The sequence below is a fragment of the Ambystoma mexicanum genome, chromosome 4p (assembly GCF_040938575.1).
Source record: "Ambystoma mexicanum isolate Mex_15411 chromosome 4p, UKY_AmexF1_1, whole genome shotgun sequence".
Classification (NCBI taxonomy): domain Eukaryota; kingdom Metazoa; phylum Chordata; class Amphibia; order Caudata; family Ambystomatidae; genus Ambystoma; species Ambystoma mexicanum.
In genome coordinates, this window is record NC_090927.1 from 863,668,839 (window position 1) to 863,686,847 (window position 18,009).

Below are 18,009 nucleotides of genomic sequence, written 5' to 3' on the forward strand. Positions count from 1 at the left end.
AAGAACTAGACTGGATGAACACATTAGTGAGGGGGCGGAAAAGAACAAACTGTTAAGACATCTGCCACTGCTGCCCAGAAAAGTAAATGACTTGGCAGCGATCTACAGAAAGTTCCCTAACAAACTGTTCCAACAATGTTTCCTAAGAACAAGACTGAACCTACTACCAACCAATGAAATCATGCACATTAGAGGTTTGTCTAACACAAACTCCTGCAGGCTATGCAAAAAAAGTGGAAGAAGTAGAATCAGTTCGCCACCTCCTGACATCTTGTCCAGCAATGCAAAACATCAGGAAAAACGACCTATCCTCGATCCTAGAGAGTTACTCAGAACGCGAGGAAAAAACCTGGTGGCCACGCCTGATTAGTGGACAAAAAATCTCCTGGGCGATTGCAATAAAAATCCTGCAAATCGCCTTATTGAAAATAGAAAAAGCAAAAGAGCAGGACGGACGGCGGGAAACTGAAAACTTAAAATGGAATAACGAACTACATAAATGCTCAACAAGAAAGAACACCTTTGTCTTTGTAAAACCAATACATTTTGGTAAATACCAAAAAAAATATATATATATATCACTTCGATATTAGTTTTCACTCTTGATGTGGGGCTCATCATTAGTGAACACATGCCCATATGACATGAATACTGTTTTAATTCAAAGTGAGAGATGTCAGAATAGTGTCCAGCTTCATCAACAGAGCATTCTTTGTGCTCCCCATGCAGCCACATCTACTTGCTTGTCCTTCCATATTAAATTACTACCTACATTGAATTGATAGAGTCTGATCAAAGTTGACTTAGTTCAGATAAAGGCAGATGGCCTTATAATACTAAGTACCTAGGTCAACATAAACACATTTACATTGACATGACAACAAGTATAACAACTTGAATCTGCACTGCAACATCACCAAGTCCTGCATGCCCTGATGTCTAATGTTGAGGCAGATCCACCCTCTCATGATGTGCACAGTTTCCATGACAACCCTTAACATATCCACAACCATACAGCAGTACACCGTGATTCCAGCCGGATTACTGTCCATTTTTTATCTGGGAAACAACAGCGTTCTCACTGCAGCCTGACCTGTTACGTTTAATTTCCTTTATCCACCTTGATCAGCAGCTCTCTGGGGATTAAACGAAGGACATGGACAGTGCACCGTTGCGCAACAAGATCTTTCTTAATGAAGTAAGAACCATAGGTTTTTTGCAGCCACATCTACATGCTTGTCCTTCCATATTAAATTACAACCTACATTGAATTGATAGCGTCTGATCAAAGTTGACTTAGCTCAGATAAAGGCAGATGGCCTTATAATACCAAGTCCCTAGGTCAACATAAACACATTTACATTGACATGACAACATGTATAACAACTTGAATCTGCACTGCAACATCACCAAGTCCTGCATGCCCTGATGTCTAATGTTGAGGCAGATCCACCCTCTCACAATGTGCACAGTTTCCATGACAACCCGTAACATATCCACAACCATACAGCAGTACACCGTGATTCCAGCCGGATTACTGTCCATTTTTTATCTGGGAAACAACAGCGTTCTCACTGCAGCCTGACCCTGCTTTGCACTCAGACCTGTTACTTTTAATTTCCTTTATCCACCCTGATCAGCAGCTCTCTGGGGATTAAACGAAGGACATGGACAGTGCACCGTTGCGCAACAAGATCATTCTTAATGAAGTAAGAACCATAGGTTTTTTTCAATCACAGACTTGTGTGCTTTAGCCCAGCTCTGCACAGAACCTGTTACTTTACGCATAAATTATAGTAAACTATTTTCTTATTGATACCCACATTTCTTTCAGAGCTGCGACACGACTTGCCAGCTATGACACTCTGACATAGCAAATAGACCCCCACAGTCACCCTTGTCACAACTGCAGCAACATGGTATGCTTCCCTTCCTCAACCTTAGGTCTCTACATTACTGCCCGACTTGAGTTCCCTTTTTGACTTTAGGTAATAAGTGTACTCTGATGTGAAATAAGGACAAAACAAATTATTTTCACATTCATACCTTCATTGCAGGTTACTCGCAATGACAAAATTGATACTGTTTCACAGGAACACATAGCTTCTAAGAATACAACCATAAGAGCCAACAGGTACTATTATAGTACAGCTGTACTTTTGTTTATCAGTTGTTGCACCAATTATCATGGTATGTAAGACTCATTATATTACACTATAGGGTGGTAAAAGAAAGGTACTTCAACTTGTTTTGTAGATATCACCCTGACGATGGCCTCTGTACCTCTGAATAAGCATAAGAAGATTAAAAAGAAGATATGTTTTAAATATCAGTTTTCTGAACAACTGATGTTTATGGTAGTGTATCCTACTCCCATTTGGCATCAACAGGTCTGGTATAGTTCTATACCAGGCATTTCTTTTTTCTAGATGCCAGAATAGTGCCTTGCTCTGCTTGACTGATGCAATATTTTTCTATTGCAAGAAATAGGGTGCACCTGTGGAATCTCTGGAACCATATTGGGCCTGGAGTACATTTTACATTTTACTCAAAGATTGAACTTTGAATAACTTTGAATTGACAACAAGAAATGAAAGTTCCAATTTTAAACCACACTCTACTAATTGGCCAGCACATGTTACAGAAATATCAATTTTAAAGTTTCCTTAATGTACCTGAACATTGAAGCCAAAATGAATCATCTCTAAATTCAATTATTGTAATGTACCAGTGTATTCATTTCCCCAACAACCAACTGCCAGATTATTTTCACATAGTAGATACTTTATACTACATTGTAATGTAAATATATTTAAAAGTAGATGTTCATTTGTATTGGTTTGAATAACACCTATGTTCGATTCACCCCGATATTATGCTATGAGTTCAGAGCTGCCCCACATTTGGAAACTCCCTGGCAGAAAAGAATGTTGGAAAAAATGCTTTAAATGTTTTAAAACTAACATTAAATCGGTTGACCAGCACTGTTTTTTGTTATTGTGCCTCAAATGAAAATTCCTCCAGTTTATGTGGCACCTTTGAACACTGGCTAAAAATGAGGTCAGGAAACCTTTAAACTAATGCAAGAGAACAAAGGAGGCCTGTCATCTCATTTCAAATCAGTCATTCACTGAATCTATTACATAGGTTTGTTTACATGAGTCATGTGCTGAAGATGAGATGGTGCTCATAGGGTAAATGGATTTAAAACAATATCAGTTACAAACATGGAACTGAGTCTATTTCAAAACTGAGAATTGTCCTCCTTACCCTGCACCAATTCAATTGCTCCAATGTAATACAAGTATTTATATGCATACAATTATGAATAAATATGCTATACATTTGTGTCACATACCAAGAAATGCATCTGCAAGGACAGATTACATACATCTTTATTTCATTGAGATGGCATGTAGTTACGGTCAATTATGAAATAAAACTGAATTTGCAGTCAATAGTATTAGGAGCAGATTGGACGCCCAACCTGTTCTGATCACAAATAAAGAAATTATTACCAGCCAATGGAAAACTGGGGGGGTGTACTCAGTATGAGTGTCTGGCTAAGAGGGAAGCCAATGGAAACATTGTGCCAATCAAATAGTGTGACAATCATGACAAACATTGAAATATTTCAGACTTGGAAAAAGTGGATGCACACAGGGGATATAATTCTGCAGGAAGGAAAACCAGCTGTTCCTATACAAAGGATGGATGCTTGAGGGAGACCAACTTAAGGGCTGCATTGGGCCAGATTCCAGATCCAACTAGATTAGTTCTTTCCACAAGGGAATATGCACAGAAGGGAAACTGAGACAGTTGTAACTTCATGGAAGCTGACGGTGAAGGGCCTGCTGACTAACATGTCACTTGGAGAACTTGGAGGTTTCCTTTAAAGACAAATCCAAAGTGAGTATGAACATACCCCAAATGAAACAATATCTGTTCCCTGGACACCATTTTATTTTTCCTTTTAAGTTCCAGAAAGGGGATCAGTTTGGATCAGTGATACCAAAATACTTTGATTAAATGGAAAATGTCGAATGCATTCGGACTGTATTTTAAAATCAAGTGAGAAGTCATTTTATACCAGCCCAAAATACATTTTGAGCTGTGTGCACAGTGGTAAAGGTAGCGTTTTCTGCAATCTGCATGCACATCTTTGTAAATTATAATCTCATTGCATTGTATTCAAAGTGTTTCCAAAGAAACAGTTAACATTAAGTTGTGCCATTAAGATGTCCGTACCATAGCTCAATGAAGAGCAGATTCATAATTTGTTTTCTGTGAAGGGCATAGCTATTTAATAATGAATCGGAAATGAGAGCAAGTTTAATTGTGTCATTTCAACTCCCATAACAATGATGGAAATGTAAATCCCGTATATCCCTTATTCTTGTAGCACTTTATTAGTTAGGTGAGAGGGACATTTATACTGGTTAAATACATTATTAAACCATTCTCCAGGTTGAGTGGGAGTATCAAAATAGTCTGTGCATTCTAAATTGCTAACACTCCTTCCCTAACCCAAACCTTTAAAACTTACATGCAAAGCATAAATGTCCCTATTTAATAGCATGCATACGATAGAAACCCACAAATCCACACTTACACTTCAAGGAACTAATAGATGAAAAGTGATATATATATATATATATATATATATATATATATATATATATATATATATATATATATATATATATAAAACTTTGTTAAAGGGAGATTATGGTTAAATTGCGATAATAAAAACCTCTCAAATTCAGTGAAAAAACGTTGTTAAAGGGACATTACAGTTACTTTGCACTAACAAAAACCTATCAAAACTAGTGGAAAAAGTGTGTTAAAAGGATATTATAGTTACAAGTAAAATCAAAATATCCCAGAAATTCACCAGTTATGGTAAGCTAAGCAACCATAACTCATGTCACCATCGTACACTGCTAAGACTAACACCCATAACATCAGTGATGACATCACAAATGCACCCTGGACACACCTGTTCCAGCACAGGCAATATGGCCCCACATCCATAGCAGCAGTGTACTTAACACACTGCGCCTACCAGTCTCCACGCACAGAAGCTGTCGGAGATGACCAGAAGCTCTACCGCCATATTGTCTTTTGTTTGACGATATCCCACGGACAATGTTCATACTTCACCCCCATCCTGAAGAAAGTCACGTCAGCAACTAACGTCTAGTCTACGTTACATATGGCCGAAGCACTACAGTGTCGATTAATGACACAACTTCATTGCACATCTACCTGTTCACACTTATTGATGTGTTTTTTATGACAATACCCACGGACTAGCAGTGGTCCTGGGCAGCATTCACTCTTGTTTGTCAACCAATGTCCAAACTGTTATCGAGAGATTTTGCATCTTTATGAGGCTAATACCCTTTACAACAAAGAGGGTGGTACACAGTGGTACCCCTAAATGTCAAATCAAAATCTGTCCGTCTATCTGTTACCCTATAAATAAGTAAATTGTTTCATGTATTATGACTACAATTTTGATGTATCAATCCCTAATTCTTACTGTGTGGTTCTCCCATCCTGATTCTTTTTCTTAATGACATCACTGATGACATCACATGTGCATTTACTTTTCATGAAAATTACTTTAGTTTAAAATTCTTACTAATTTGTGGGTCCTGCCCCTGTCCTACCGACACCTGGGCAGATGCACATCTAATCCCCTGTGCCCTCCAAACACTGCACCTGTCCGCAGATGTCTGTAGAAATGTGATGCACTTTGATTAGTTCGGGGATCCCACCCCTGTCCTACGGACACCTTGGCACATGTGCATCTAATCCCCTGTGCCATTCGAACACAGCGCCTGTCCGCAGATGTCCATAGAAATGTGTTTGGGGATCCTGTGCCTGTCCTAAAGACACCTGAGTGCATGCACACCGATCCCCTGTGCCCTCCGAAGACCGCGCCTGTCTGCAAGGTCCATAAAGTTGTGGTGTACATTTAATTAGTTTGGGGATCCGGCCCCTGTATTACAGACACCTGGGCGCATGCGCATTTGTTCCCCTGTGCCCTCCGAACACTGCATCTGTCCGCATCTTTCTGCTGCACGTGTTGAACTTTTAATTAGTTTGGGGATACCGGCCATGCCCTATGGACATGTAGGTGCATGCGCACACCACATCCTGTGCAAAAGGTGTCCTATAGACAGCCGTCCCATCAGCGAACGTTCGCAACGTCACCATGTGACCACACCCATGCTGAGCATCAGTCCGTAACAGCAGACACTGTTCGGACCCCTGGATACCTAAAAAGTGATTTTATGACCAAACCAACGTGTTGCAAGGTGTAACTTCACCCTTGGTGAAGTCCTAGACCATGGCCTGATCGATCCGGATACCTTTTGAGTCCAGCTTGGGGTTTGAAGTATCCTTAGAGCATGTGACTGCTCACAGAGAGCTCCCCGGTAACCCCATGAAAGGCCACACCTCAGTGCTGCTCCTCATTCTGTTTTTGGCTACCCAGGACAGAGCACTTGGCTGAGCTGTTACCCAGGACAGAGCACTTGGCTGAGCTGTTGCTGGAGCATTGCTGAATTCCTGCTTTTGGACATCATGGCCATGGCTGCTGCTGGCCCCTCAGCACCACCCAACCACCAACACCACCATCACCCTTTGGAGGGCCTGGGGAGGAGAACAGGCGTGATGATGTAGAGGGGGATCAAGAAGAGGATGAGGAGATGAAAGTCCCCACTACAAGCTGCCAATGTGAGTCTTGGGAGTGGATGCTCTTTACCAGCAATGGGGGTACCCAAGGCACGTGCGGCCAAGCTTCACTGCACTGAGTGCTCAGTCACTGCAAGCCCGGGCTGTACAGCTACGGGACAACGTCCATGCAGCGACACCCGAGGTGAACCACAAGGCAGCAGTTCAGAGTGTCGTCCTGTTTGAAGGCGGTAGCAGGTTGAGTTCCTCTATCTCATCCTCTGCATCTGCTCCTGTCCCCACAAGAGACACTCCTGTGGGGCAGCAGATCCCTGAACAGACCATATGTGACGCAGTGGACCCTTGCCTTTCAAGTGTCACTGTACTCAGGCCTCCACAAAAGGTACGTACAAGGCCTGAAAATCTTGTATATACAACAGCTTTATTATTTTCCTGTGTGCATTTACACACAAGTTTAGAGCAGAGGGCGGTGTAAAGGTCAGGGTGCTTGACAGAAACCAGAAGGCTTCTTTTGATTTTTATCTACATGGATGCAATTGCAAGCCATGGATAAACGCCTCTGAAACAAAATACATTTCTCTGAAGTCTTTCAAAATATGAAACTGCACATTGCGATAGAAGGAATGGTTTATTTCCATTCAGCTTCTGCTGCGTTGCTGCTCATGGAGCAAACAGAAGCACTGTGCATATTTTCCTAGCATTTTAGGATTTTAAAATTAATAAGATGGAAAACTAAGTTGCAATTGAGAATTAATATTTTGTAATAAATTATGCTTTTTTTTTACCAGTGAAAGCAAATCAGTATTGCACTATTGTATTTGTCAGAGTTCATGTGATGTGTGCATAATCATGCAGAGGCAGATCATTTTTACACTTATAATTTAAATTACACTCCAATTACAAAAACATTGTGTAAAATGATGACTATACACAGTCTAGTTTACATCCATTCAACCATGCAGTCAATGGGGTACATTACTATAAATGGTCCGTGGCAGCATAGCCTTTGTTCAAGGGTGATTGTCATTACACCAATCACAGGTGTTCTAGCCTCTCAAATATTCAAGAATACAATTAAAAAATCCAACACCTGAATCATCTCCAAATAGCGCAGGAGCAAAACCTGTCCCTGTGATAATCCAGATAGGTATTCAACTTTCTGTAGAGCTTCATACATGGTTCGTCCAACATCTAGGCACTATGATTATTATACCTCAGTCGATACTCAGTTAACCAACCTCTGAAGTATGTTAGCCAATAAGATAGCTCAGCCAATTGAGCACTTTGTGCTGTGATCTGTGCATGATCTGTAGGTTGCAGGTTCCAATCCCAGCACAGCCAAATCAACCTTTCATCTTTTCAAGTCGATAAAGGAGTACCGACTTTGGTTTGATCATAATTGTGATCAATATGTTCTATGTACAGCGCTTTGCCAAAAGCACTATATAAATGACCATTTGACAATAAGATTAGGTATAGAATTTAGCATGGTGTCCTTGCCTCTCTGCACTGTTGTACCATAACATTGGCATACCATTAGATAGTAATAGCTCCAGGAAACAAGGACTTTCATTAAACATCAAAAGACAATTCTGCTATCGAACCTCAAAATACACAATACAAATCATCCTTGCTTTACTATGTAATTGGCTAGGTTTTTGTGTTTTAAACATTTAAATATATACAGGAGAGATCAAATGGCCAGACTGTAGAGAAATAATGAAAAGTGTATTCTGTCACAATTGGGAAAGCTGCCACATAGTAATGATTTCCATACAGTTTTTGCACACGTTAGCTGGATGTCGCATACAGTTTACTCTCTTGCAAAGGAGAAAAGTAATTTTACTCTCTGAAATCACATTTACTCCCAAAGTTTAAAAATAGGGAGTAAAATACTCCCACCTCAAAATCTTATCTGGGGCACTGACTGTACTGTGTATGTACTGCGAGGTGAGGGGGAGCAATTCCAGAGTGCTTTGGAAGCTACGGTCCGGGAGCATGAGGAACACTGCCCCCTACCTAAATGAGGCCCACCCAACATCTTCCTCTCTCCAACTGCCCCTTTGTCCCTGTGGTTGGTGCCCCTTGCATACCCCCTTCCCTTCCTTGTGTGTCGTGTACAAAAACACCAAAAATTATAAACAAAAAAAAAAAAGCTCTTCTCAGAACCATCTTTCACAGTTTAAAACTAAAAGTGCCAATGAAATGGTGCAGACACCTGTGCAGCCGGCAAAGACCGCGGACAGTGCAGTCTGTGGACACCCCAAAAAGGTGGGTGGTGGGGCCATCAAAAACATTTCACTCTTTTCCAGGAGAAAGTGGTGACTCTGAAAAAGAGCCTTTTTGTGTTGGATTTTTGTTTGAGAAGTTTGAAGTGGGCAACACCTACTGCAAAAATGCTTGCTGTAATTGCAAAAAGGACTGAAAAGCATTTTGGATATTTCGCAAAAAAAAGCTGATTGCGAACATCAGTAAGATGGACTCCATCTCTGCGAAAATTATTGGTGCTACAAAATGTAATGTTTTCATTGTGGAAGGACAACATGCGAACATCCATCAAAAAAGGGCAAACAGCCTTATTAACATTGTGCCTGGCTTTCTCCATGTGAGGACCAAATGAAGAAGATCGAGAAAAAAATACTCGGGTGTTTGGAAACATGTCCATGACTTTCCCAAGTGCCTCCTTTTCTCGGGATATTTTCGTAAGTAGCATTCCTTGTTCCATATGGTATTATTAAGTTTGTCATGCCCTCGTCCACTGCTATGTATGGCAATTATGTTTGTTTGCTTTTGTTTGTATGCTTCTTCATTAAAATATTGTTCTGTGATCGTGGTGTGACTCCATTCACCTCCACAGATATTTATTTATTTTCGTTGACATTCTGTTTATTGAGAAGTCTTTTTTGTAGTTTAGTAGTTAGTTTTGTTAGTGGTTTCATTCTGTTTAAAACTAAAATAAATAACTTCCTTTTGAGAAGGATTGAACTGTCTATGAGAGCTTCTAAGATTATTTTTTTACGGTAGGCTTTAAGGGTTGTGCATGATTTCTCTCCTGTTTTTATAAGGTTCTGAAGGACTCTGCGGTGGAACATTTTTTGTAAAATACTTGTTTTGGTATAGTTACTTGCCACTCCATCAAGATTTATAGGTGCAGTGTTAGCAGTAGTGGTAGCTGAATTCTTGTTAATGACTTTGTTTCATTTTACATTTTGAAAGAGGAGGCCAAGTTCTGTACTGGAAGCTTGTTTTGTTTCGCCTAATGACTGTATTACCTGTTTTGTTTTAACTTTTTATACAAATTCTGCTAGAGATGGATGTTTATTTTGGACACTTTTATTTTGATTTGCTCTACTTCTGCGTTTCTTTCTACAGAGTTGCTTTTTGGTAGGCATTATATGGGGTCTGTTAGATTAAAAAAGAAAGCGTGGGTTGGTCTGTTGTGCAATGTATGTGTGCTGCATGCATGAGTGTCTGAGTATGATGGTAAGGATGTATGTGGAGGTGTGTGATTGTGCAATGGCCAGCTACAACAGGTTGGGGAGGCTATTCTAGTATTTGTGTGTTACTATACTGGGGTTCAGATGACAATACAAAGTAAGCCAGTGGTCAGGGGATGCACTAATACTAAATCTAATGGTACAGAATTAAAATAGGTGTTTGTTCTGCAACACTAACATTCTAGTGTGTTTGAGTAACAGTATTGTACTTACTTTTTTGTATGGAAAGAGTAGGTTTCTTCTGAGTTGTTGTTCATACTTCAGATGCTGCTGCTTTTCAGGAGAGTGGTCTTTACTGCAATTGTAAAAGAAAGAAGTTAGTAAATGTGTGTGTTTATAGCACTGTTGTTAATTTAGACATTTAATTTTATGTTTTTGTAGTAGTAGTGTTTTTTGATAACTGAACATATTGTGTACATGCAGTTTCCTTTGCCTATGTGTAGCTTGTATATTTAATTTACAATCTGTTAGTTGAACATGCTTTACAAATAAATATAATACTAAGCCTATGAAGCTCACTTGGCTTCTTAAGGCTGTGTTATTGGATGTTAGGAGATAGAAGAAATAATAATATACTTATTTTGCTATTTTTATTGGGTAAATGGCAAAAACTGTATAGAAAAGCATGGAATGCATGTATTTGTGAAGGTTTGGGTAATAAAGCAGTAGGATTTCATGTAGAGGCAGTGATGTTGTTTCAGCCGGGAGCCTTTCTAATGATAGTGTCTATTTGTGTGAGTGTATAAAGAGGCATGAACTCCTGGCTGCATGTCATTTTATAATACACTACAAAGTGTTTTTTCAATATGAAATTACACCTTTTTAGATAGCTGTTAGTGTAAAAAAATGGAGAGTAGACAGGTTTGCAATTGACAGTTGATTATAGCAGATGGGAAAAATGACAGTAAGTTCATTTTGTAGGTTATACAGGTTAAGTGGCAGTTACCCTGTTTATATGCATTTGTCCAAGAGCTGTACATGTACTGTGCAGAAATATGCATACCTGTAGTTTGTACTCATGCATGTGGATATGCATGAAGCTGCAAGAAGAACTCTTGGAGACTTATACAGTAGTTTTTGTAGTAGGTGCTTTCCAATGAAATGAGTGTACTCAGAGTGATCAACAGCACATCTAAAGTGCTAAACTATGATGAGGGAGTTGGATGTAGAGTTCTTTGATGTGATTGATGGATGGTTGTGTGACTGCTTAGCTGTAGCCAATGAGGGAATGGTGCAGAGAGTGAAGTGGAAAGAGTAGAAGGGCTGCCCAAGAGTTACACGCTCCATGGACACGCGACTCTCCGCGGACCGAAAGTGCCACATCCGGGACTTATGAAAATTTTGACATGGAAATAGGACTGTAGGGATTAGCCAATCAGGTGTTGAGGTTGTGGATTTGTGTTGAAATAGGCTTTGTGTAGTGAAGATGGCAGAGGTGGAGAAAGTCAGGGTGTTGGGGGTTGGAGATATGTTTGTGCATGGTCTGGAGCCATATGCTAAATGCAGGAATGTGGCAAACAATTTTGATGTTAAAGGAGTGGAGGTGGTGTGGAGCACTGTGCCTGATTTCAATGTGCAGGTAATTGTACAAGTTTGTACAGATATGTGCAGGGTGAACAGTCGCCATGTGGTAGTTATGCACTGTGGTGCTTTGCATTTGGGCTATGTCAGTGCCCCTACTTTGTTGGCAGATTTGGAACACTTGGTTCAAGCAGTAATGAAAGTCCTTCCAAATACCAAAGTTATTTTTTCTAGTTTAGTACCTAGGGCAATATAGGACAATAGTTCTGTTTTTTGTCCTCAGCAAAACATTGCTAGGTGGGCAATTAACCGAGGCATGTTTGCTTCCATGATTAGAGCTCGTATGTTCTTTTGTAATAATGAGAACATTGATTCTGGTAATGTTGTTTATTTTAAGGAAGATGGCATTTCTTTATCATTTATAGGAAATACCATGCTGTTTTGGAACATACGGGTTGCTCTGGAGAAGCTAATGTGAAGATTTTAGGAGTAAAATAAGAAAAGAAAACAAAAAAATACAAAATAAAAGGTGTCTCTCAGGCATCTGCAAAAAAAACAAAAAAAAAATGGCGCACAATATTTAAATTTACATTCACCAGGCTTAGATTTTTCAATTTGTCCGTGGACACAGCGGTTGTCCGTAGACAACACGTATTACACACAGGGATTTTGGTGTTGAGAGGCATGTAAATGAGACTGAGCAGAGCAAGGGATTGATCAATAAGGTTTACTGGGTGTGTTGTGTAAGGAGATAATTTGTCAGAAAGTCTTTTTCCTGAGAGAAGAACAGATAGCTATGGCTGTGTGTTTCAGAAAACAGATTATCTGGATTTTGGGAGACTCATTGATAAATTGTTTGGAGGTGCATGCAGAACGCTGTGCAGTGACTGCACATCTTGGATTCCCTCATGTGGAAGTGCACTGGCATGGAGTGTGTGGATGAAGTGGCTGGATTTGGTACCTCTTTGTGCTACTTTGGTGACACAGTGTCATCCAGACATTATTATTATTGATTGTGGAGGGAACAGTTTAGGACATGTGTCTGGAACCTATTTACAATTTGCAATGAAAGAAGGACTTGGGAAGGTCATGGACATGTTTCCAAATTCCCAAGTAATTATTTTCTGTATTTCACAGAGACAAACGTGGCTGCGCTCTTCCTCATTTGGTCCACAAATGGAGTAAGCGAGGTGCAATGTCAATAAGGCTGTTTTTGCCTTTTCAAGAGATTTTGGCATGTCCTCTTTTCACAATGAAAATATTATGTTTCGTAGCACATACATTTTCCGCAGAGATTGAGTACATCTTACTTATACTGGCAATCAGATTTTTCAGTAGATGTTAATCATTTGAAGATTTTGAAACACAAAAAAAAACCACCAAAAGGCTCTTTTCAGAGCCACCACTTGCTTTCAGAGAAAAGTGCAATAATTCTAATAGGGCAGCCCCTCAAAAATGTTAATGTCCGTGGACTTTAAAAAAAAATGCACAGGGTCCTGCAATATTTATTTGTCACACCACCACTCCCTTCCTCACTAATCCAACACCATCACACCTCTGCAGACTCTTACTCTCACAACCTTCCAAACCACACATAATACACCACCTCACCATCAAACAGCACTATATTCATCTCTACAATCACAACCACAAACCCATGCACACATATACATTGTGCACCTTTCCAACGCAAATTTTCTCCTTTCCCAACAGACCCACAACATCCGTACTAAAAAGCAAAGAAAGAAAAAATAAAGCAGATAAGACTAAAACTATACCATATAGTCCTCCACCTCAAACAATTTATAGAGAACATTAAATCAAAAGAGCTATTAACCTCACTGAACAAAACTAAAAAAAGGTACACCCCTCTTTCAAAAACTAAAAGTAAAAAAAGATGGACAAAGAAAAGCAAACCTATTAACAAAGTAAACTCTTTATCTACCAGTGTTAACGTAGTCACGGTAAAGCAATCCAAAAAAATGATGTTACAGAAATTGGTCCACTGTAGAGTTCTTCAAAATCTTATTAAAACATCAAAAAAGTCACAATCTACCCTTAAAATCTACCGCAGGAGACTAATCCTGCAATCTCTAATTGACAGCACTTTTCTACTAAAGAGAAATCATTTATATTGATTTTAAACAGAATTAAACCAGTAACTAAATGAATCAAAACATCTCAAAAAGTAACTCTAAACATGAGCAGTGTCAATATAGAGACCTTTTCAAACTTCTATGATGGTGAATGGATTCATACACGCAGCACAGAACCATACTTCAATGAAGAAGCTTATAAACAAGGACAACAAACAACATTGTGGCATAAGAAACACGTATAGAAAAAAGTCCCCAACAAACATTTATGCAAATGCTCCTTTAACCCAAACAAACCGTCCAGTGTACAAATCGACATGCAGCTCAATGTTTAATGTACGCCAACAATCCTTTAAATCTTACGGCATTTCCTCAATCACTATATGAAAAACTAAAAGACAAAAGTAAAATGAAAACTTTACAAACCATAGAGTCCTGTCCAGTTCGCAGTCACACTGGTGTGCAGAGACATTCATTAGCCTGCATTTTAGAATCTGGTTGCAAAAGCACTTTCCACCATATAGAAATGTTAGCGACACACCATTCTACTATACGTAATCTTGTGCATCGACTATACTATGCAAAATGTCCTGCTCTAGAACTGCAACCTTTAAATAACATTCTCCTACATGGAAGAGACAAAGAACTGCTTTAACCCTTTAACTGCCATGGGCCCCCCCCCCAGTGTCAAGGTCATTTTTGGTGATTTTGGTATGTCAATGCTTGTAACTTATTTTGTTGCATGAGGTATCTCGGCCAAATTTGGCCCCTTTTTTCCCACACGTAGGCGGTCGTAATGACACCCAGGAATCCTAGTTTGCTATGGGGGGTGTGGGGGGGGGAAATAACCAAAAAGTGAGAACATTTTGGGTTTTTTCAAAAAATGTCAATAAAATGATATACAAATAAGCCTGTGGTTTTCTCCTTGTAAGAGCTAGGAACAAATGGTTTGCTGTGCTGAATTCCCCATTTCCTGGCTTTCGAGAAAATGATCTTTTGATATGGTTATCAGCCGTTTTGTTGGAGGTAGGCGATTTTGGCCTTTTTTTCCAATAGGACACGTGTAGACAGAATGGAAGAAAAGGGTAGGAAAGCTGAATGGGAGGACAGAAAGGCATACAACTGAAAAGTAGAAAAAATTCCAAGTTTAGGAATCAGTGATTTGTGCAGGTCAGGCAACAACTATGTAGGGAAAAAATCCATAGTTTGGGGAAAAAGAGGGAAAATGACAGAAAAAAAAGTATGTGGTAGATATGGTTGGCCTGGATTGGCAATGGCTTGTATGAATTTTGAGAAAAACAATGCTCTGCTATATTCCCCCGACTCTTGCAATCAGGAAATCACACATTTTTGGTAAAGTTTCACAAAACAAGCAATACCACAAGCCAAAAACGAAGCTATGATACACAGGAATTTTATGCTTATGGCCTGAACAGACGTACTTAGCATGTGTAAACAAGGAAAACAAATGTGGTGAGGAAAGGCAAGCATACATTTTTTGATAGAGCCCAGGCAGAACTTTTGAAAGGTTGGTGACTTGTGCAGGTGTATAGGGCCTAAAGCAGCAAGTAAATGTAGGTCACATTTGGGAAATGAAAGGGTTGTGTGACAAAGGGCAGCAGCAAATGGGTTAAAACGTTATGAAAACCACACGAACACAACAAATGTCATACCTTCCATGTTCCCACAGGTGTCCTGATGAAAACAGTACCTCACATGTGAGGGTGTACCTACCTAGGCGCAAAAAGGGGAAAGCCTAAAACACGGCTAACCCCAAGTCTTTTCGGGCAGGAGAATTTCAGGAATTTTGCTCAAGCAAACACCACACAGATTTGGGCCTAGGGTGTGCAAGCCACTAACGAAAACTAGGAAACCCATGCATTTTTGAAAAGAGGACACCCGAGGGGAATCCACAGAGGTCTGACTTGCTCAAATTGGCCTAGATTTATTACCCAGAACCCCTGGCAATGTCTAAATTTGGGGGAAAAAACACAATTTCCAAACATTTCACTCTTGTCACCCACCGAAAAACGTGGCCAACAACACATGGCCTACTGTTGCGCATTCCCACAGGTGTCCCAAGGAAAACAGTACCTCAAATGTGTGGGTGCACCTACCTGGGCGCAAAGGGGAAAGCCTAAAACATGGCTAACCCCAAGTCCTTCGGCACATCATAATTTCAGGAATTCTGCTCATGCGCACTCCCTACAGATTTGGGCCTAGGGTGTCCAAGCCACCAAGGAAAACAGGGAACCCCATGCATTTCCAAGGAGAGGACACCGGTGGGAATCCGCAGAGGTCTGACTTGCGCAAATCAGCCCAGAATGTATTACCCAGAACCCCCGGCAAAGTCCCAAATGTGTAGACAAAAAAACACAATTTCTGCACATTTCACTCGGCTCACCCACCGAAACACACAGCCAACAGCACATGGCCTACCGTCTCGCGTTTCCACAGGTGTCCCGATGAAAACGGGACCTCACATGTGTGGGTGCACTGTTAGGCAGAATCACCTGCAGTACCCTTGGGGAACACTACAGACAATTAGGACTACAAGTGTAATCACAATTTCACCTTTGGTATAAGCCTGTACTACACAGTAAAGTGGTAGCGATGGCTGAGTAGCCAGACTCATCTCAAGAGTTTAAGTGAGCAGTAGAACAAGTTCACAAAGGACCAACTAACACAGTGATTCAGGTAAACACTTACTCAAGGTTTCTTGGAAAAAGAATATACATTTATTTACTCAGTCATTTAGAAAACATGACTCTTGCATAAGCAGTTCAATATCACACACTAATACACCATAAAAATCCAACCGGAAAGTAAATGAACAAGTTTAGCTCCAAAATGAAGTGGGAGCATAATGGCACTTCAGATACTTAATAAAGGAGGGAAAAGACAAGGTTATAAGAATAGACAGCCCAAATACATTTATAGGCAGGGCAAAGGGTTTCAGTTAAATACAACCAGCAATTATTCTCAATGGGCCTGGGGCAAAGTCAATGGTTCAGAGTGTTTTGTATAGGATAGCACAGTTCTGGTATATAACGGCTAAGTCTTTGCCACCGATTTTTAAAGGATTTGGCTAGGCGAAAAGTTTGACCAATGTTAAGGGAAAGACAAGCCTTTGTAGTTAAGGAATGTTTCACGCACTTTCTCGATGGCTGAAAAGATTTCCGGACAGTGTTTGCACAGTACCTTGTCAAGAAAGCTGTAGCTGAGGCAGTTGTTCCTGGCAGTTCGAGCAGATCTTGCTGTTCCTGAGCTTCATTCGTGGGGACAAGAAGGAGGACATGGGAGGTTCCTGCACTGCCCAGGGAAGAGGACAAAAGCTGAAGCAAGACGTCGGTTTAAGATGTGAGTGCCCTAAAGTCCACAAGCTGGTTTCCTTCCCTCTGGCTGTCCAGTTTTTAACAGCACTCTTATGAAAATTCGACCAGAATAGGACGGTGTCCAGGTGGCTTGCGAGTTGGTTGTTCCCACCAAACTCAAGGGAAGTATTTAACCTCGAAGGGCTTCTCCATCATCAGAGTTTTAGGCAATTTAGACCTGCAGCAGGGATTCACCGGTCGTCCAGGAGTTTCAGCAGTCCTCTTCCTTCCTCTTCTCTTTGGTTCTTTCATTCCAGTGGTCGATTCTGCTTTTCAAGTCCCAGAGACCTGCTTTTAAACAGTTTTCCCCCATACATTCCAGCCTGGCTGTCACTCACACAGCAGGGTGGCTGTCCTTGCTGGACAGCCAGTCAGCCAATCACGCCAGAATGCATTCAGGTCTCCTAGGAGACTAAGAACAGGGAGTTTCAGGAACCTCCCTCACATCCTGTCCACCCTAGTCACCCTGGCACCAGAGAAGGGCTTCAGCACTGAAGCTGCCAGCTGCCAAAGGCCAACGAACAAAGGGACCAAACCTTGTTTGGTGCGCAGAGACAAACACAAGAAGGAGCTTTCCTAAAAGAAATGGCAACAAAAGATGACCAGAGTCTGTTTTTACAGATAGGTCTTGGGCGCCATATTGAAAAACATGGCTGACCCGATTTTCAGCTACAATTGTTAGCGGTCGGGAAAAATCACGTAGTTGATCTAAACCACTGCCACCAGCCATTTAAAGTAGGAAAGGGTAACACTTTACTGTTACATGAGTGTTTTGACTTAGGGGAAGCTATGCAACCCCTCCAGTACTCTATAGTA

At 40.5% G+C, this 18,009-nt stretch overlaps 1 protein-coding gene across 10 annotated transcripts in view; it reads right to left on the bottom strand.

Annotated features, from left to right (window-relative positions):
- FUT9 (fucosyltransferase 9) overlaps window positions 1-18,009 on the bottom strand; it is a 1,273,880-nt gene that overhangs the window by 429,228 nt on the left and 826,643 nt on the right. For 2 of the 10 annotated variants that reach the window (XM_069606435.1, XM_069606438.1), the window contains exon 5: window positions 10,416-10,497. The exons of the other annotated variants lie outside the window; for them this stretch is intronic. The gene's annotated coding sequence lies outside the window, so the exon portion shown is untranslated. The remainder of the gene's footprint in view (window positions 1-10,415; window positions 10,498-18,009) is intronic. 10 annotated transcript variants of the gene reach the window in all.